The sequence below is a fragment of the Miniopterus schreibersii genome, assembly GCF_964146895.1.
Source record: "Miniopterus schreibersii genome assembly, chromosome: X".
NCBI classification, from domain to species: domain Eukaryota; kingdom Metazoa; phylum Chordata; class Mammalia; order Chiroptera; family Miniopteridae; genus Miniopterus; species Miniopterus schreibersii.
This window is the reverse complement of record NC_138104.1, coordinates 51,555,652-51,578,211: the sequence shown is the minus strand read 5'-3', so window position 1 is coordinate 51,578,211 and position 22,560 is coordinate 51,555,652. Positions and strand designations below refer to the sequence as shown.

Sequence of the window (22,560 nt, the reverse complement as noted above, 5' to 3'; positions counted from 1 at the left end):
TCCAGGGGAACAGTCTGCTTGGGAGTTGGGGTCCATACCTTCCCAGTGAAAGAATGAGCCTAATGTCTGTAGCCCTGGCAGGAAAGATTTACCTTAGCTCAGACTGCTGGAAAGGCTATGCCAAGGTTGGTGGCTCAAGAATATAAAGGGGCCTGCGGGCTGCACTCAGCAGTCACCTAAAGGGACCCTCTGCTTTTTTGAAAGGCATTGTACAGAGCCCCAATAAGCATCTAAACCATGTGGTGTGGGAAAGTGGAAGAGGGCACTCCAGTCACCAGAGAGACTGGAGTTGCCAACAGGGCAAAGTGGGGATTTTTGACCCACACTGAAGAGAGCTGGGATAATGAGCAGACCTGGGAATCTCAGCTCAAGATTTTTATTTTTTTAATATATCTTTACTGACTTCAGAGAGAGGAAGGAAGAGGGAGAGAGATAGAAAGCTCAATGATAAGAGAGTCACTGATCGGCTGCCTCCTGCACACCTCCTACTGAGGATGGATCCCACAACCCGAGCATTTGCCTTGACCAAGAATTGAACCTCGATCTCCTGGATCATAGGTCTATGCTCAACCACTGAGCCATGCTGGCAGGGCTCAGCCCTAGCTTTACTGAGATCAGCTGTGTGGGAGACCTCCATGGGACTGACTATAATTCCTCTGGCTTGGACCAGAGGCATAAGGCTGTCGGGTCCTCACAAAGCAGGTTTTCTGCTTGTTTTTATCTTTATGTTTTTTTTGTTTTGAATGGTACCCCATGGCATCCACTGAGAAGGCTTATATTGGGGAGACAGACCAGCAAGAGCTGACCTTTGTGTCTGCAGTGTGGAGAGGCTGACCAGACACCCTATGAGTTCAGCCAGCCAGTACTGGGAAAGGAGGGGTGGAGTGTACTACACCTAATGCAGGCTAGTAGCACCTCCCCCAATAGGAAAGGGCTGGATCAGCTCTCTGAAGCCCTAGATAGCCTGCAAGGCACAGCTGGGTGGGGGAAGGGAGAACAGCTCAGAGGAGGACATTCCAAGAGTAAGACTCTCAGGGATTATTGTTTGGGACCAGGAGGAAATGCTTAATACCCCTTTTGGGGGCAAGGCAGGCAATGTGCTCCCAGCAGAATCTTGTTCAATCCCACAAAGAGTCTAGGGCAGCTGAAACTGCCCATATAGAAAAGGCAACAGGTTATATCTAATCTGAAACTGCATCAGGCCACTTAAGGGAAAACTAGAGTTGGAGGATGTGGTACAGACTGAGGAGTTGGCTTTGAAGCAGAGATTAATTTCCCCTCAGTGAGAGCCTGACAGCAAAATCACTGAGTAAGGAACTCAATAGCCCTAGTTACACTAGCCTGCCTCCACCTTAAAGGCTCTATTCAGAAGACACTAGAGAAAAACCAGCAACTGCAAGGAAAGCAGAATAGTTGACAGGTGGAGGCAGTCTACAGAGAGACTAAGACTCGCTAGCTACCAAAGGACACCAAGTGCCAAACTTGAAAAGCTCCTGACATTGGCTGACACAAAAGTACCTCCAAGGAGGCCTGAAATCAACATACAAAACTGGGAGCCTGAGACATAAGCCTTCCAGATGAACTTCGTTTGGCTGGCTCTTTTGAAATTTATTTTTATTTGGTTTGATTTTGTTTGTTTTTCTTTTTGTTGTTATTTTTTCAATATTGTCTTGATATTTTTGGCTTTATTGCTTTGATATTATAATTATAGTTATTGAATGTTTTGTTTTTCCCTCTTGTTTCTTTCATATCACTTATTGGTCAACTCCCTTATTCTATGCCCCCCCCCCCTTGGTCTTTCTTTTGCTTTACCTTTCTCTCTCTTATTATTACTTTGGATAACTTTTTTTCTTTCTCTGTCTTCTTATCTTTTTTTGCCATTTCAGCTCAGTAGTACAAAAAAACCCCACACCTCTGGATCTTACAGAACATTTACTACAAAAGCACACCCCAAAAGACTGGGAGTCATAGCAAATATATCTAATACATAGATACAAACACATAGACACACTAAAATAGGGAGACAAAGAAACAACCCTCAAACTAAAGAAAAGAATCAACAGAAAAAGAACTAGAGGAGATAGAAGTAAACAAGTTATTAGACATAGAGTTCAGGGTAATGGTTATAAAAATGCTAAAGGATCTTAAAGAAAACTATAAGAAACATAATAGGAACTTCCAGGAACTTAGTAGGAACTACAAGAAACTTAATGAAAGCTACGTCACCATGAAAAAAGTATATAGATATTATGAATAAGACCAGGCTGAAATGAAGAATACAATATCTGACATCAAGAATACACTGGAAGGAATTAAAAACAGGCTCACTGAAGCAGAGGATCAAAAAAGTGAATTAGAAGATAAGGTAGAAAACAAATCAGAGCAGCAAAAAGAAAAAAAATACTTAAAAAGCAAGAGGAAGAGGGGGAAAATGGTGGCACTGTAACAAGAAGCAGAGCACCCTCGCTCCCAGCCACAGGCTCAATTTACCACTAAAATAATGTGTAACCAGCTTGGAAAAACCAGAGCAATATACCTGAGTGGACATATTTCGAGTAGGGAGCACTGAAAAAACATCATAGAGTCTGGTAACGAGGGAGCGGGGCATAGAAAGGAGTCCCCCATGAAGCCTGTGCTGGGCTCTGAGGCCCTAGGGCTAGAGCTTGCAAAGCTCCCTCCCCTTGGGAGTGCAGACTGGCATCCAAAAGTGGGGATCTCAAACCGGGAGAGTGGGGAAGGGAAGGACAGCCTGTACGTGGAGGGCAAAGGGACCCAGGGGAACAGTGTGCCTGTGAGGACAGAACCATGACTTCCAGTGAAACAAAGCTTCTAATGGTGGCCAAGAAGCATCTTTTACACCCACTGCTGACCATAGGAAAGGCTGACCCACAGTGTGTGGCTCCCGAATAGAAAGGGCTGGAGGGCTGCACTGAGCAGCCACATACAGGATCCTTCTGCCTTCCTGTAAGAAACTGTGTAGAACACCAGAAAGCATTTGATCTGTGTGGTGTGGGGAAAGGGAAGAGAACTCACCAGACATCAGAGAGAGACCAGAGCTGCTTTTGGGGCAGATCAGTTCTCCAGCCACCTGAGCTCTCATTGCAGCAATACTGGGATTTTTGACCCACCATGAGGGGAGCAGGAATAGCATCCAAAGAGCTGTCCCAGCTTTACTGAGATCAGCTGTGCAGGGGATCTGAGTGGGGCTGACTCTGTGACACCTCCTGCTTGGTGCTGAGGCACAGTGGCAGCAGGACCTTGCAGGGCAGATTCTCTGCCTGTGTGTTTATTTGTGCATTTATCAGTTTTTGATCATTGAACAGGCATCCACCTTCCTAGCTTGCACTGGGGAGACAGACCAGAGAAAGCTGAAATTTGTGTCTGCATTGTAAAGAATTTGAAATATGCATCCCATGCATCAGGCAACCAGATCTGGGAAAAGAGAGGAGGAGCACTCCTACCTCTCCTGCAAGCTAGGAGCATCACCCTCAAGAGGAAAGGGGCTGGTTCAGCTCACTGAAATCCCAGATATCCCCCTCAGGGCACAGTCCTGAGGGGGAAGGGAGAACAGCTCACAGGAGGTCATTATAAGAATAAGACTCTCAGGGACTGTTGTTTGCGACCTGGAGAAAAGCTTAAAACCCCTTCTGGGGGCTGAGCAGGCAAAGTGCTCACCAGAATTTTTTTTAATTGAACCCAATGAGCTCAGACTGCTGAAACTGCCCATACAGAAAAAGCAACAGACTAAATTCAATCTGAAACTGAAGCAGGCCATTTCATGGGTAACTAGAATTGGAGGATATGGTAGAGACTGAGGAGTTGGCTTTGAAGCAGAGAGTAACTTCCTACCGTGAGTGCCTGACAGCAAAACCTCTAATTAAAGGGAGAAATATCTCAAGCTACACTAGCTGGCCTGCACCTTAAAGACTCTTCAGAAGACTCTGGAGTAAGACCAGGCAACCACAAGGAGGAGGCCAAATAGCTGACAAGTGGAGGTGGCCCACAGAAAGCCTCAGATCAGCCAACTACCTAAGGACACCAGAGCCAAACCTAGACAGCTCCTGACATTGGCTGATGCACAAGTACCTCCCAGGAGAACTGAAATCAGCATACAAAACAGTGACCCTCAGACAACATAAGGTCCCCAGATGAAACTCACCTGATTGGCTTCTTTTTGTTTGTTTGTTTTCCTTAGAAATAACAGAGAAAAGAAAAAAATTTTCTTTTTAATTTTTAAAAATTTTTAAGTATTTTAATTAATTTTTTTTTAATTGTTTTGCTTTGCTTGGTTTTCTTTTGTTTTTTTTTGTTTTGTCTTCTGTTCTATTATCAAGATTTTCTTGATATTCTCTGCTTAATTGCAGGGACATTATCATTATAACAAATAAGTTTACTGCTTTTCTCTATTGTTTCCCCCATGTCTCTTATTGGACTCCCTCCATGCCCTTGCATTATCTCTCTCTCTTTTTGTTCCATTGGTATAATGTTTTTCCTTCCTTTCTTTTCTTTTTCTTCCTTCTAACTGTCTTTTGTTTGTTTCTTTTTGTCTTCTTCTTCTTTTTTTTTTTTTTTTTTTTTGCTTAAGATGATTTAGTGGCCAATTTAGAAATAACTAGAGCCTGAACTCCAGCTGCCAAGTCTAACCCAAGATAAAACACATTTCCCCTCTATTCCTCCTTCAGAATTATAGCAGTAGGCAGTGTAGTGTCCTTAGCCAAATCTTTTCCCATGGTGCATTACTACAGCAGATAAGTCATAGATAAAACATTCTTTTCTGAGGGATTTCACAGACTCCCTGCAGCAATAGGGCTCCATGTTTAAGATTTATTTAAAGCCAACATGAACACCAATCTTCTCCCAATTATTATGTACTGACCATCTGAATCAATTGAGATGTAGTCTGAGAATCTGAGGTAGATGGCAAATCATAAGCTGTTTTTGGGCTTCCGTGAGTACAACTGGTTTTGAGGAAAATCTTCTACACTTTGAGTTACACTGGTCACATATATAGATTTTTCTTTCTAAAGCTTTTGTTTCTGTGAATTTGGCCAACATTTCAGTAACCAGGCATAGCTAGGAAGCTGGAACTTTTCCACTACATTGGTATCTTTCAGGAAATTTCAGTAACAAGTTCCAGAAAGGTTCTATGGTATTAGATTTGTTGTCACATGCAAGACATGTAACCTGACTAAGAATCTGTCCATGAAAAATATTATTCACAACATTCAAAATCTGTTTGATGAGTTTCCTTTGAGAAGTAGGGATGAGAGCTGGTAACCAGGTACCAGTTGTCTCTAGTTCATGTTATATTTTATCCAAAAGTTCACAAAGAAATTCCTGAGCATCTTGTTGGGCATAACCATGAAAAGCAAGTATTAGTCTCCACACTGAGTATAGCATAGCCAATGGTGAGACCAAGGCCCACTTTCCAGACCACATGACTTAGAACAAAGTAGGCAATTCATGACAGAGAGAAATGTATTGTGAACTTGAGTCTCTTGGCTGAGTAAGTTCCATCTTTCTATCTTTAATGCTCCACCACTTAGTCTGGATGATATACTTGGATGTCTGGAGTGAACAAACACCATATCTTTTTCTTGGCATTCATTCATTTTGTGACTGGTGAATGCCTGTAAGATGATTTTGTCTTATTAGCTGTCACAGCCAGCCAGCGGTTCAAATCAAGTTTTAAAAAACATTGTCAAAAAATAAGTAAATGACTCAACATTTGAAGGACAGAATTCATATAGCAAGTATTTCCAAAATTTCTTAATCCTCTTACACCAGGAGTTACGATTGGCTTTTGTTTAATTGAAGGGTCACTGGCTTTTTAAAATCTGACATCTTTGAGGTAGATACTACTTTCCTTTGCTGGTGATGCTGAGGGTTGTAGTGGTTCTTGAACAGGAACTATTTCTATTGTGGTAGACAAAACTAGACCTCACAAACATAGACTCTTTCTTGGACGCATACTTTCCAACTCTGCTTTAACTTCATGCTCTAATTCTTGCCATCTTTTCTTTACTTCTCTTTTTTCTATTTTTTTCCTAAAATTTATCTTCTTGCCTTTTTCTTCCAATGGGTGATTGTTCAAACCAAATTTGAAAAATTTTACCCTAGGGTCCTTCTGTGCCAAAGATCAGTATACATTTGATCTTCATTTTGAAGCAGAGATTGGGTGTCATCATGTAAGAAATAAGAATCATCATTTATACCCATAGATTATAAAACCCTTCCACTACAAGTGATGCAGTGATAATTTTGACTTTTGATTGCACTTAATGTACTTCGTAATAACTTCAGGTCTCCAGCTGCATTATCATTAAGAACACACTCATTACAAAGGTAACAAAAAAACATACATATCATTCACTTCTAATGCAACAGGATAACTGCTCTCTCAAAAGTGCTTAACAGTATGTTCTTCAATAAATCTTCCACAGGCAACATGAGATCAGCTAAGGCAAGCCCAAATAGACAAACTTGTATTGCAGTCCACACAATGCCATTTCTGAAGGGTGAGTATGGAATGGTCGTGAGGAAGCTGCAAATGCCCAATTTGTTTGCACTTATCCGTTGTTAACATTTATTTAGCCCAGCTGAGAAACACATAATCCAAATCAGTCTCTGTTCATTCTTGAAGCATCTGAAAACAGCCAGAGCCTGAGAGGCCATCTTGGCACCCACCCCAGGGACACCCCCACCCTCTGTTTGTCTCTTTATTGTATTTTTATTTTTCCTCTTTCAACTATTTTCCTATTCCAACGCTGTACCCCTTTGCTTGCCCTTCTTTCAGAATCTTTTCTCTGCCCATTTATCTCCAAGTAGCTTCTCTATTTTTTACTTTTACTTTTAGTTTATTATTAATTTTTTGTTGTTGTTACTACTAGGAATCATACTTTTTCTTTCTTTTTTTTGGGGGGGGTTGTTGGTGTCTTTCTTTTTTGCTCTAGCATTTGTGTTCTCCCTTCAGTTTCCCAATTTGACTTTCACTTGAGATGTTTTCATTGTAATTGTCACGATATCTTGTAAGATATCGCTTTTTTTCTGGCAGTTAGGTTGTGTACTGTCTTGCCTTTCAAATACCCAAACAACAGCTCACACAATGTGGTTGAGGCTCATCCACACAGTTAGCCAACCTGAAAGGAGAGTCCTCCCAAGAATGAGTCAACAACAATCTATAGCAAATCACAAAGGAGAGCACAGTGAACCCACAAAAGGGACACACCAAAATGGGAACACCAGACTGGTGCAGCAGCTATAGAAAATATTATGGAGGTTCCTCAAAAAATTAAAAATGGAACTGCTTTTTGATTCAGTGATCCCACTTATAAGAATATATCCTAAGAATTCTGAAACACTAATCAGAAAGGATATATGCACCCCTATGTTCATAGTGCAATTTACAATAGCTAAAATCTGGAAACATCCCAAGTGCCCATCAATAGATGAGTGGATAAAAAAAGCTGTGGCATATTTACACCATGGAATACTATGCAGCTGTAAAAAGGAGGATCTTGTACCGTTTGGGACAGCATGGATGGACTTGGTGAATATTATGCTAAGCAAAATAAGGCAGGCAGTGAATGACAACCATTACATGATCTCATTTACATGTGAAATCTAAAGAACTTAATAAACTTATGAACAAAATAGTTTCAATGACATGGAACTATGGATCAGACTGATGAATATCAGAGGGAAGGATGGGGGTGGATGGGTGGGGGGAAGAGCTTAACCAAAGAATTTATATGCATATATACATAACCAAAGGACACAGACAATGGTGTGGAAGGAGGGTGCGGGGGGGTTGGAAGGGTTCAATGGGGAGATAAAGGGACATTTGTATTATTTTGAACAATAAAAAAATTTTAATTAAAAAAATAAAAATAAAGTAAGTGGACACTTTAAAGGATCTTTGAAATAATATGAAATGAAACACCTGCATCATAGTAATTCCAGAGGGAGAAGAAAGTGAGCAAGGAATAGAGAACCTGTTAAAAGAACTAATGACAGAAAACTTCCCTAAGCTGGTAAAGGAAAAAGACACAAGTTCAGGAAGCCCAGATGGTAGAAATGAAGAAGAACCCAGAGACCTATTCCAACACACATCATAATTAAAATGGCAAACGTTAAAGACAAAGAAAGAATCTTAAGGGCAGCAAGAGAAAAACAGTCAGTGAAATACAGGGGAGCTCCCATCCCATAAGGTTGTCAGATGATTTCTCAACAGAAACACAACAGGCCAGAAGGGAATGGCATGAAGATTTCAAGGTAATGAAAACCAAGTAACTGAAATCAAAATTAGTCAAATCAGCAAAGTTATTATTCAAAATAGATTGTGAAATAAAAAGCATCCCAGGCATTAAATAAATAAATAAATAAATAAATAAGTCAAAAGAAGTTTATGACCACCAAAGCAGCATTGCAAGAAATGGTGAAGGGGCTGCTGTAATAATAAGTATATAGAGAGAAATATATGTAAACAGAATAAAAATGGCAATAAATATGTATGTATGAATAATAACCTTAAATGCATACAAATAAAATGTTCCAATCAAAAGACATAGGGTAGCAGAAGGGATAAGAAAATATGACCTGTATATATGCTATTTACAGGAGACCCACCTCAGAACAAAAGACTCACACAGAATGAAGGTGAAGGGATTGAAAAAATTTCCAAACAAATGGAAATGAAAAAAAAAAGAGAAAAAACCAAGGGTAGCAATATTTATATCTGACAAAATAGATTTCAAAGCAAAGGACATAGCAATAGACAACAAAAGCCACTGCATAATAATAAAGGGATCAATCCAACAAGAGGATATAACCCGGGTAAACATATATGCATTCAATATAGGAAAACCTAAATTTATAAAATAAGCTCTTGAAGGATTTAAAGGAGACATCAAAAGCAATACAGTTATAGAAGGTGATTTTAACACCCCACTGACATCACTGGATAGATCTTCCAGACAAAAAACCATCAACAAGGAAAAATATGTTAAATGACACACTAGATCAGATGGATTTAATTGACATTTACAGAACATATCACCCCAAAGCTGCAGAATACCAGTTTTTCTCAAGTGCACACAGAACTTCCTCGAAGATAGACCGGTGTTAGGACACAAAATAAGTCTCTGAAATTTCAAGAGGACTGAAATAATATCAAGCATCATCTTGCATCATAATGGCATGAAACTAGAAAGCAACCACAATAAAAACTGTCAAAAACATTCAAACACATAGAGTCGAAATAGTATGTTATTAAACAATGAATGGGTTACCAATGAAATCAAGAAAGAATTAAAAAGCTTCCCAGACAATTAAAGAAGAGGGAAGACTTTCAAGCTGTTTTTATGAGGCCACTTTATCTTAATCCCAAAACCAGATAGACACAATAAAGAACAAAAATTATAGGCCAATATCTCTGATGAACATAGATGCTATAATACCCAACAATATTAGCAAATCTGATCCAGCAATACATTAAAAAAATCATACAACATGACCAAGTGGGATTTATTCTGGGGATGCAAGGCTGGTTTATTTTATTTATTTATTTTTAATGTTTATTTAATTTTATTGTTGAGACCATTACAGATGTCCCCCTTTTAACCCCACTGATCCCCTCCACCCCACATCCACCCCACCCCCATGCCTTCCCCACACCAAAGTCCACGTCCATGGGCCATGCCCATAAACATACAAGTTCCGTGATTAATCTCTCTCCACCCACACCCCCCTCCACGCCTTCCCTCTGAGATCCCTTAGTTTGTTCCAAGCTTCTATGTTACTGGATCCACTTTGTTCACCAGTTTATTTTGTTTATTATATTCCACCTATAAGCGAGATTATTTGTTACTTGTCCTTCTCCAACTGGCTGATTTCACTTAGCATAATACTCTCTAGTTCCCTCCATGCTGTGCCAAAGACCAAAGGGTCCTTCCTCTTCACAGCCACATAGTATTCCATGGTGTAAATGTGCCGCGGCTTTTTTATCCACTCATCTACTGATGGGCACTTGGGCTGTTTCCAAATCTTAGCAATTGTGAATTGCACTGCTATGAACATAGGGGTGCATAAGTTCTTTGTGATTAGTGTTTGGGGGTCCTTAAGATATATTCCTAGAAGTGGGATGACTGGGTCAAATGGCAGGTCAATTTTTAATCTTTTGAGGAAACCATACCGCTTTCCATAGTGGCTGCACCAGCCTGCATTCCCAACAGCAGTGTACTAGGGTGCCCTTTTCCCGTTATCTCCACACTTTTGCCAACAGTTGTAGTTCATTGACTTGTTGATGGTAGCCATTCTTACAGGTGTGAAGTGATACCTTCTTGTGGTTTTAATTTGCATCTCTCTGATGATTACCGATGTTGAGCATTTTTTCATATGTCTCTTAGCCATTTGTATGTCCTCTTTGGAGAAATATCTATTTAGGTGCATTGCCCATTTTTTAATTGGATTGTTTGTCTTCCTTCTGTTAAGTTGTACAAGTTCCTTATATATGTTGGATATTAACCTTTATCAAATGTATCATTGGCAAATATGTTCTCCCATACAGTGGGCTCCCTTTTCATTTTGTTGAATGTTTCCTTTGCTGTGCAGAAGCTTTTTATTTTGATGCAGTCCCATTTGTTTATTTTCTCCTTAGTTTCTCATGCCCTAGGATATGTATCAACAAACATATTGCTATGAGAGATGTCTGAGATTTTACTGCCTATGTTTCCCTCTAAAATTTTTATGGTTTCATGCCTTGCATTTAAGTCTTTTATCCATTCTGAATTTACTTTTGTGTATGGTGTAAGTTGGTAGTCCAGTTTCATTTTTTTGCATGTATCTGTCCAATTTTTCCAACACCATTTATTGAAAAGACTGTCTTTACTCCATTGTATGGCTGGTTTAATATCAATAAATGTGATACATACATGAACAAAATGAAAGAAAAAAGTCAAATGATTATATCAATAGATGCAAAGCCCTTGGAAAAATCCAGCAAACATTTTTGATAAAAACTCTCAGCAAAGTGTGAATAGAGAAAACATACCTCAAAATAATATAAGCCATATGTGACAAACCTACAGTGAACATCATACTCAATAGTCAAAAACAAAATTAATTTCCCTTAAAAATAAGAACAAAGCAGGATTGTGAACATTCACCACTATTATTCAGCATAGTACTAGAAGTCTTTGCCACAGTAATCAGACAAGAAGAAAACACAAATTATATCCAAACTGGAAAAGAGGAAGTAAAACTCTCATTATTCACAGATGACAGGATATTGCACATAGAAAACCCTAAAGAATCAAACAAAATACTACTAGATTTGATAAATGAATTGGGCAATGTAGCAGGTTCAAAAATTAACATTCAAAAATTGACATTTTTATACACCAATAATGAACTATAAGAAAGAGAAACTTAAAAAAAAAAAAGCACCTCTTACTATTGAAACTAAGAAAATAAGATACATAAAAATAAACTTCAATGACAGAAGATGGTAGCACTGTGAGAAGCAGCAGAGTGCCCCTGCTCCCAGCCACGGACTCGGTTTACTCCTAAAATCCTACGTAGCTAGCTTGGAAAAACCAGAGAAACATACCTGAATGGACAGAGTGCTAGAGGGGAGCACTGAAGAAACATCACAGAGTCCGGTAAGAGAGGGGCGTGGTAGGAAGGGGGAGTCTCCCCTGAAGCTTGTGCTGGGCTCCAAGCCTGGAGGCTTGGAGGCTGCAAAGCTCCCTCCTCTCGGGAGTGTGGATGGCATCCAAAAGCAGGGATCCCACACCCAGAGAGAAAATAAGGGAAGGAGCGCCCCACGCACAGGGCAGGGGGACCTAGGGAAGCAGTGAGTCCACGAGGGGGGGGGTCGGAGCCTTCCTAGGAAACAAAGCCTCTAATGGCGGTTGCTACCGGAATCTAATGCTCAGGAGCATAGGGAAGGCTGTCCCAAAAGTGTGTGACACCCAAGTGGTGAGGGACCAGAGGACTGTGCTGAGCAGCCACACACGGGGACCCTCTGCCTCCCTGTGAGGCATTGTGTTGAGCCCCAGAAAGCACTGAATTCATGTAGCGTGGGGGAGGGGAGGAGCCTCCCGGCCCTGAGCTTATGGTGCCAAGAGGCTGGGATCTGCAACCAGCCCAGAGAGTGTCCTCCCCACCTGAGCTCCCAGCGCTGAGAGGCTGGGAACTGTGATCAACCCGGAGGGGCACCATGGTGGCGTGTGAAGCCGCCCCAGCTTTGCTGAGACCAGCCGTGCGGGGAGCTGCGTGCAGCTGGCTTTGAGTGCCCTCCTGCTGGATGCCTTGGTGTGCGGGTGGCAGGACCTTACAGGGCGGATTTTCTACCAGTGTGCTGCTTTGTGCTTTTGCAAGTTTGATCCCAGAACTGGCTCCCACCTTCCAGCACGCACTGCACACACAGACCAGTGGAGGTTGGGATTGGTGTCTGCACAGGAGACTGTCTGAGGGGTGGACCTGGTGCCACCAGTAAACCAGTGCTGAGCAGGGAGGGGCAGAGCCTATATACCTCTCATGCAGCCGGGAGCACATCCGCCAAAAGAAAAGGGGCGGGTCCAGCTCACTGAAGCCCCAGACACCCCCACAAGGCACAATCATGAGGGGGAAGGGAGAGCAGCTCACAGGAGGACATTACAAGAATAAGACTCTAAGGGACTGTTCGGGAACTGGAGGAAAAGCTGAAAGCCCCTGCTGGGGGCTCACTGGAATGTTTTTTTAATTGAACCCACTGAACCCAAGCTGCTGAAATGGCCCATACAGAAAAGGCAACAGACTGAAATCAATCTGAAACTGCAGCAGGCCAGTGCATGGGGAACTAGAATCAGAGGACAGGGTAGGGACAGAGGAACTGGCTGTGAAGCAGAGACGAACTCCTGAAGAGTGAGTGCCTGACAGCAAAACCTCTAAGGGGAGTGATACCCTTAGCTACACTTTCCATCCTGCACCCTAAAGACTCTACAGAAGACTGGAGGAACACCAGGCAACTACAAGGTTGTAAAAAAGTTGACAAGAGGAGGTGGTCCACGGAGAGCCTCAGACCAACCATCTACCTAAGGACACCAGAACCAAACCTAGACAGCTCCTCACATTGGTTGATACGCAAGCACCTCACAGGAGAAATGAAATCAGCATACAAAACAGTGAGCCTCAGACAACATAAGCAGCCCAGAAGAAACTCACCTGATTGACTGTCTTTTTTTCTTACGTATTTTTGTTTTGTTTGTTTGTTATGGTCTGGTTTTGGTTTTGCTTTTTTGGTTTTTCTTTTTTTGGTTTGTTTTTTGATTGTGTGTTTGTTTTGGTTTTTCTCTTTTTTCCTTAGGAAAAAGAGAAAGGGGAGAAAATTTGGTTTTTTTCTTTTTTAAATTTTATAATAAATATTTTTAATTTTTTTAAAAAAATTTTTTAACTAATTTTTTTTCTCTTTTTTATAAAAGAATTTTGTCTTGTTTAGCTTGTTTTTGTTTTGTTTTATTTGCTTTGTTTTGTTTTATCCTTGTTTCTGTCAAAATTGTCTTCATATTCCCGGCTTAACGATTGGGAATATATCATTATGACCAAGTTTACTACTTTCCTCTATAGTTTTCCCCAAATCTCTTACTGGACTCCCTCTCTGCATGGCCTATTTCTCTCTCTCTCCTCTCGAACCATTGGCATACCTTTTTTTTCCTTTTTCTTTTTCTACTTTTCTTTTGTTCTTTTGTTATCCTCCCTTCTGTCTTCCTGTCTTTTTGTTCGATTCTTAGTTTCTCTTATTCTATTTATTGTATTTTTATTTTCTCATTTCCCACTATTATCCTATTCTTATTCTCTCCCTTTATTGTTTGCTGACCCTTCTTTCAGAATCTTTTCTCTGCTTCTGTTATCTGCCAGTAGCTTCTATATTTTTTACATTTTAGATTATTATTGTTTTCTAAATTTTCACCACTATTAACAACAATATACATCTCTCTCTCTAAATATTACTTATCTTTCTCTCTTTCTTTTTTTTAAGCATTTGTGTGTGTGTTCTCCCTTCAGTTTCCCAGTTCTATTTTCATGTGGGTTGTTTTCATTGTGACTGTCAAGATATTTTGTAAGATACCTCTTGTTTCCTGGAAGTTTAGTTGTGTATTGTCCTGCCTTTCCAACACCCATACAACAGCTTACACGAGGTTGGGGCTGAGACACAGTTAGCCAACCTGAGAGGAGGGTCCTCCCAAGGACCGATCAACAACAATCTAGACCCAACCACAGCAGGAGAACATAAAGAAACCACAAAAGGGACACCCACAAGAGGGACATGCCTAAAGCAAAGAGCTCAGAAGTATAAGGAAAACACACCTCAGGGCTCCACTGGACCCACAAGACAAAATCCCATCCCACAAGACTGGGAGACAGCAAATATATCTAACGTATAGATACAAACACTAAGACCTACCAAAAGGGGGAGACAAAGAAACAACCCCCTAATTAAAGAGAAGGAAATATCCCCAAAAAAAGACTTTGATGAAATGGAGTTAAGCAAGTTATCAGAAACAGAGTTCAGAGTATTGATTTTGAAGATGTTCAAGGAACTTAAGAAGAAACTAGATGATAAGATCGAGGACCTTAGTGAAAACATGAAAAAAGAGATACATACCATAAACAAAACTCAGACAGAGATAAAAAATGCATTATCTGATATCAAGAATGCACTAGAAGGAATTAAAAGCTAGCTCAATGAAGCAGAGGCTAGAATAAGTGACTTAAAAGACAAGGTAGAAAAAATCACTAAATCAAAGCAGCAAAAGGGAAAACACTTAAAGAATGAGGACAGTCTAAAGGAACTTTAGGATAACATGAATGCCAGAGGGGGAGAAAAGAGAGCAAGGGTTAGAGAACTTGGTGGAGAACATAATGACAGAAAACTTCCCAAGGCTGGCAAAAGAGAAAGCCACACAAGTTCAGGAAGCATAGAGGGTTCCAAACAAGAAGGACCCAAAGAGACTGACTCCAAGACACATCATATTTAAAATAACAAATGTCCAGGACAAAGAGAAAATATTAAGGGCTGCAAGAGAGAGACAGGCAGTGACCTACAAGGGAACCCTCACAAGGCTGACAGCTTATTTCTCAACAGAAACTCTTCAGGCCAGAAAAGAGTGGCAGGAAGTTCTCCAAGTAATGAAAAGCAAGAAGATGCAACCAAGATTGCTTTATCCAGCAAGGCTATCATTTAAAATTGAAGGTGAGATAAAGAGCTTCCCAGACAAAAAAAAAAAAAAAAAAAAAGGTGGAAAGAGTTCACCAGCACACAGCCAGCACTGCAAGAAATGATAAAAGGACTGCTTTAAGAAAAAGAAGGAATAGTGAGAGAAAGTTACATCAGCATAAAGGGGGGAAATGGTATTAAATAAACATATCAATAGTAACCTTAAATGTAAAGGGAATAAATGGTCCCATCAAAAGACATAAGGTAGCTGAATGGATAAGAAAACAGGACTCCAATATATGCTGTCTACAAGACACACACCAGAGAGCAAAAGACTCACACAGGCTAAAAGTGAAGGGATGGAGTCAAATATTCCATGCAAATGGAAAGGAAAAGAAAGTTGGAGTAGTAATTCTTATTTATGACAAAACGGACTTGAAAATAAAGACCATAACAAGAGACAAAGGTGGTCACTACATAATACTAAAGGGATCAATCCAACAGGAGGAAATAACCCTTATAAACATTTATACACCCAATAGAGGAGCACATAAATATATAAAAAATTTCTTCAGGGACTTTAAAGGGGAGATTGACAGCAACACAGTCATAGTGAGGGTCTTTAAAAACCCACTATGAGCATTGGACAGATCATGAAGACAAAAAATCAACAGGAAAACACAGACCTTAAAAGACTCACTAGACCTAATGGATTTAATTGATATTTACAAAACATTTCACCCCAAAGCAGCAGAATACACATTCTTCTCAAGTGCACATGGAACATACTCAAAAATAGGCCACATGTTAGGGCACAAGGCAAGTCTCTACAAATATAAGAAGATTGAAATCATATCAAGCATCATCTCAGATCACAATGCTATGAAACTAAAAATCAACCACTATAAAAAAACTCAAAAATATTCAAACACATGGAGGCTAAATAGCATGTTATTAAACAGTGAATGGGTTACCAATGAAATCAAGGGAGATATCAAACACTTCATGGAAAGTAACTAAAATGAAAAGATAATAACCCCAAATCTATGGGACACGGTGAAAGCAGTCCGGAGAGGAAATTTTATAGCATTACAGGCCTATCTCAAGAAACAAAAAAAGATCTAATGGACCATTTAACACAATAACTAAAAGAACTAGAATGAGAACAGCAAGAAAAGCCCCAAAGAAGTAGAAGGAAGGAAATAATAAAAATCAGACCAGAAGTTAATGATGTAGAAACTAAAAAAAAAATACAAAAAATCAATGAAACCAAGATTTGATTCTTTGAAAAGGTAAATAAGATTGATGCACCTTTAGCCAGACTCACCAATAAATAAAGAGAGAGGACCAAAATTTTAAAAATCAGAAATGAAAGGGGTGATATAACAATCCGCACAACAGAAATAGAAAGGACTGTAAGAAAATATGAGCAACTCTATGCCAACAAATTGGACAACATGGGAAAAATGGACAAATTCCTAGAAGCATGCAACCTTCCAAAGCTGAATCAAGAAGAGGCAGAAAACCTGAATAGGCCAATAACTAATGAAATTGAAGCAGTAATCAAAAACTCCCAGCAAATGAAAGTCCTGGACCAGATGGATTTACAGGAGAGTTTTACCAAACATTCAAAGAAGAATTAACACCTATTCTATTCAAACTATTCCAGAAAATTTAAAAGGAAAGGAAGGTCCCAAACTCTTTTTATGAGGACAGCAACATCCTAATCACAAAACCAGATAAAGATACTACAAAGAAAGAAAATTACAGGCCAATATCCCTGATGAACATAGATGCTAAAATCCTCACTAAAATACTAGGAAACCAGATCCAGCAATACATTAAAAAGGTCATACATCATGACAAAGTTGGATTTATTCCAGGGATGCAAGGCTGGTACCACATCCGCAAATCAATAAATGTGATACATCACATAAACAAAATGAAGGACAAAAGTCATATGATCATATCAACAGACACAGAAAAAGCATTCGACAAAATCCAGCACCCACTTCTGATAAAAACTCTCACCAAAGTGGGAATAAAGGGATCATAACTTAACATAATAAGGGCCATACATGACAGACCTACAGCCAATATCATACTCAATGGGCAAAAACTAAAACCATTTCCATTAAAAACCAGAACAAGACAGGGATGTCCACTTTCACCACTCTTATTCAATGTAGTACTGGAAGTCCTAACCATAGCCATCAGACAGGAAGAAAACATAAAAGGTATGCAAATTGGAAAGGAGGAAGTAAAACTGTCATTATTTGCAGATGACATGATAGTGTACATAGAAAACCCTAAAAACTCCATCAAAGCAATACTAGATTTGATAAACAAATTTGGCAAGGTAGCTGGATACAAAATCATTATCTGGAAATCAGTGGCATTCTTAGACACCAACAATGAACTTTCAAAGAGAGAAACTAAAAAAACAATACCATTTACCATTGCAACTAAAAAAATAAGATACCCAGGAATAAACTTAACTAAGGATGTAAAAGACCTGTACTTGGAAAACTAGGGGACACTGAAAAAAGAAATAGAGGAAGATTTAAGCAAGTGGAAGAATATACCATGTTCATGGATTGGAAGAATTAATATCATTAAAATGTCCATACTACCCAAAGCAATTTATAAAAATCAATGCAATTATTGTTTAAAAACCAAGAGCATATTTCACAAATCTAGAACAAACATTTCGAGAATTTATATGGAACCAAAAAGACCCCGAATAGCTGCAGCCATCTTGAGAAAAAAGAACAGAGTGGGAGGGATCACATTACCAGATTTCAAACTGTATTACAAAGCCATTGTAATCAAAAAGGTCTGGTATTGGTACAACAACAGGCATATAGATCAATGGAACAGAACAGAGACCCCAGAAATAGACCCACGCCATTACGATCACTTAATATTTGACAATGGAGGCAAGAGTATCCAATGGAGTAAAGACAGTCTCTTCAATAAGTGGTGATGGGAAAATTGGACAGATACATGCAGGAAAATGAAACTAGACCACCAACTTTCACCACACACAAAAATAAACTCAAAATGGATAAAAGACTTAAATGTAACTCACAAAACCATAAAAATCCTTGAAGAAAACATCGGCAGTAAAGTCACAGACATCCCACATAGTGGAATTTTCACTGATACATTTCCTGGGGCCAGAGAAACAAAAGAAAAAGTAAACATATCGGATGACATCAAAATAAAAAGCTTCTGCACAGCAAAAGTAAACAGCCTCAAAATACAAAGGAACCCCATGTTCTAGGAAAACATATTTGCCAAGGATGTATCTGATATGGGGCTAATTTCCAAAGTGCCCAAAGAACTCACACTATTCAGCAAGAGGAAGACAAACAACCCAATTAAGAAATGGGCAAAGGACATGAATGGACACTTTTCCAAAGAGGACATACAGATGGCCAAGAGGCATATGAGAAAATGTGCAATGTCACTAATCATCAGAGAGATGCAAATTAAAACCACAATGAGGTATCACTTCACACCTGTCAGAATGCCTACCATCAAGAAATCAACAAAGGACATGTGCTGGCAAGGATCTGGAGATAGGGGAACCTTAGTACACTGCTGGTGGTGCAACCGCTATGGAAAGCAGTATGATGGTTCCTCAAAAAATTAAAACTGGAGCTGCCTTTTGACCCAGTGATCCCACTCCTAAGAATGTATCCTAAGAATCCTGAAACAATAATCAGAAAGAATATATGCACCCCTATGTTCATAGCAGTGCCATTTAGAATAGCTAAGATCTGGAAACAGCCCAAGTGCTAATCAATAGATGAGTGCATAAAAAAGCTATGGGATATATACACTATGGAATACTACGCAGTTGTAAAGAAGAAGGATCTCATACTTTTTGGGACAGTATGGAAGGACCTGGAGAATATTATGCTAAGGAAAATAAGCCAGGAAGAGAAAGACAAACATCACATGATCTTCTCACTTATATGTGAAATCTAAAGAACTTAATAAACTGATGAACAGAAAAGATTCAATGACATGGAAGCATGGATCAGACTGATGAATCTCAGAGGGATGGAGGTGGGCAGGTGGGTGGAGTGGTAGAGATTAACCAAAGAATTTATATGCATATATGCACAACCTAAGGACACAGACAGTGGTGTGGAGAGGGACTGGGAAGGGAGGTGGGATGGGGTGGAATGGGTCATTGGGGAGAATAGGGACATCTGTAATATTTTAAACAAAAATAAACAAAATAAATAAATATTTTAAAAAATTAAATGTTTTAAGGGCACTTTTTCTGTTTCTCTCTCTGTCTCTCTCATATATATATATTTGTGTGTGTGTGTGTGTGTGTGTGTGTGTATACATATATATATATTTGTTGAAAGAATTACAGAAAATTACAAATGTCCCCCTTTTTTCTCCATTGATCCCCTCTACCTTCACCTCTCCTCCCAGGCCTTCTACACACTATTGCCCATGTCCATAGGTTACGCATATACGCATATAATTTCTTTGGTTAATCTCTCCTTCCCAACCCCACCCCTTCCCTCTGATATTCATCAGTTTGTTCCGTGCTTCTATGTCTCTGGATTTATTCTGTTCATTCATTTATTTTGTTCACTATATTCCTCATATGAGTGAGATCATGTGATACTTGTCTTTCTATGACTGGCTTATTATACTTAGTATTCTTTCAAAGTAAGTGCCCAAATACCAAAGACACACACACACACACACACACACACATACACACAAATTAAATAATAAATGACTTTTCCTTCTTAGCAAAATTTCCTCCAAGTATCCTTCCTTGGAAGTCATATTTTAGCTCTCCAATATTCTCTTTTGTTATCATCTAAATTTTTCTGATGGGCAAATGTCTGTTTTTTAAAAAGCTTCCTTTACTCTGAAATAACTCATTCAGCCCTCTGTTCAGAAATGTGGATCCTGCAGTGTCTTCCAGACAAAACTCAGGTTGTCATAATTATTTCAATGTAAAATGTCTGTCTAGAGAGTACCAAGGAAGTGTAAAAATACCGTAGCCTATCACTGCAGTTATTTAGCAACAATGTAGAAGAAAACTGGCCTCTGTTTCTTGAAATCAAATAGAAGATATCAAAGGAGTCACTGTACAAGTTTGGAAACTATTAAAATTTTATAATGTTGTTTCTTTTATTTAATATTACTAGTGTATTCCATTGAGCATTGTCAAAGAAAAATGAACATTGTAGCACATGGCAAACATTGTATTCTGGGTACCAAAACATCTGTTAGGAAGTATCTTTGGTGATAAAGCCTCTGATTTCCTCCACTAGTTCCAAACCTGGCTGTAGAACAGACTGCCATTTCATAGCTATAATGATCAAACAAATTTTAATTAAATGGATTATCTGCTTTAGACACTAGACAGAAGGGAAGACAGCTTGAATTAGTCCTGAATAGTCATCAAGTAAAACATCTTGCTTCATCTCTTCCCTCCCACTCTCTGTGTATAGTCAGTCACCTAACTGGGAATATTGTCAGCACTAAGTCTTTAGTTCAGACAGCAAGATGAGAATTTGGAAAATTTTAAAATGACAACAGGACTTAGTTTGCTTAGCATAGCCTCATTGCATTATACTATTCAGATCTTCATAATGTTTTTGTTTTTATTTCTCTTGCTTTTTATTGAGTTATAGAAACCTCCCTCCCTCATTCTCTTCTCCCCTTCCTCTGTCACACCATCCTTTCTCCCTCTCTCTCTCTCTCTCTATATATATATATGTGTGTGTGTGTGTGTGTGTGTGTGTGATTCTCTCTGTCTTTTCCCCAAAATTATGAGAGTAACCCACTGTTCAAGTAAGCCAATGAAACCTCCTCTTATAATCATGTATGAGAAATATGAAATATCTCTCCCTTATTTGAACATAAATTCAGAAAAGACCAACCACAATCTTGAGAGTCCCCAGCTAATAATGAGCTTAAAATTATAATATTTTAAAAAACAAAAATCTAAGCCTGTGCCATGGATGTTCATCTCCATTGCATTTCTACCAACCCCACCTTCTTTCAAGGAAGCCAAGAATATAACATAACCTTCATATCTAAAGTTTTGAAAAATATCTGGGGCCAGAAATCACCATTTGGCCATAAATTAAAGGCAAGCTAGGGTTACAAGTTATAGCCTTGTGGTAAAAAACCTCTGAATCAAGGCAAAACAAAAACACTTGTCCACAGTCAACCATCTTTTTCCAAAACTGAACCTGACTAAAAATCTTCCAGGACAGATTTTGAGCAGATTTATTTGAGGAGTCAGTGCTCTGAAGATTTCCCGAAGGGCTATTTCTAAGTCTAAAAGAGTGAATTCAGTTCTCTCTCTGTCCTGCTGCAATTCCTCTACTGGATATAATTTTTATATTAGGAAAAAATAAACTTGACTTTTACTGCCTGTTCTTTTGAATCATAATGTTTCTGAATTTATGTAGCATAAAATTCTACCTAACAAGGCTCCCAAAACCAAAATGAATAAGGTCATAGCTTTGGGCATCTACTATGGGGTCTTATCCAACATGTGACTGAATTTTTCTGGCTATTATGTATATTGTATTAGGAAGAGAAGAATGAGCCATGAAAGAATGTAGTATTTTTATGTATTACTTCATACAGTTAACTTTACCAAGGGGTGAAAAGGTTAGCTGAAATGAGATCTAAGCCTGGAGCTGCCACTATGGGGCTCATTATCAGTAGAAATACTAGATACTAAATAACAACAACAACATATTTTTTTACTGAGCTCTAACTCTTTATATGCTCTGTTTTTCATGAATACAAGAAAACAAAATACATTTCACGTGTCCTCAATGAGTCCTTACATTCAATAGAGTATACTCTCTCCAGAAACTCTAGTTTGTTCCTTATTACTGTGTTCACAGAACAATAAAATCTCTTATTGTTGACATTTTGATCAAGATGGCAGAGTAGGTAAATATTATATGCACCTCCTACTATGATCATATCAAAATTACAACTAAGCTATAGAACCATCATTGAGAACCACTCAAGATCAGCTGAACAAAAGTCCTAAAACTAAGAATGTACAGAAGAAGCCATGCTAAATCTGGTAGGAGATCCACATTCTACCAGTTCTACATCAAAAGTGGGGTGGTTAAGAAATGAAAGGGATATCTTAGCTGTGGAGGTTCTCCTTGATGAGTAAGGGTTCCCAGCCCCACACTGGCCTCCCCAGCCCAGTGCTCCAGTGCCAGGAAAAGAAGTCCCCATAAATTATGTCTGTAAAAATTAGTGGGGATTTTTTCTAGGTGAGACAGAAGGCTGCTACTGTCACAGGCATTCCTCTTAAAGCGCCTGTGCATGCATTT

The 22,560-nt window shown here is 39.1% G+C and overlaps 1 pseudogene across 1 annotated transcript; it reads right to left on the bottom strand.

Moving 5' to 3' along the window:
- Window positions 1-4,602: 4,602 nt before the first annotated feature.
- Window positions 4,603-5,997, bottom strand: LOC308550954 (ubiquitin carboxyl-terminal hydrolase 44 pseudogene; annotated as a pseudogene). The gene is made up of 2 exons: window positions 5,974-5,997; window positions 4,603-5,800 (listed from the first exon to the last, which is right to left on the bottom strand). The product of its transcript is annotated as a ubiquitin carboxyl-terminal hydrolase 44 pseudogene (transcript).
- Between the last annotated feature and the right edge of the window lie 16,563 nt (window positions 5,998-22,560).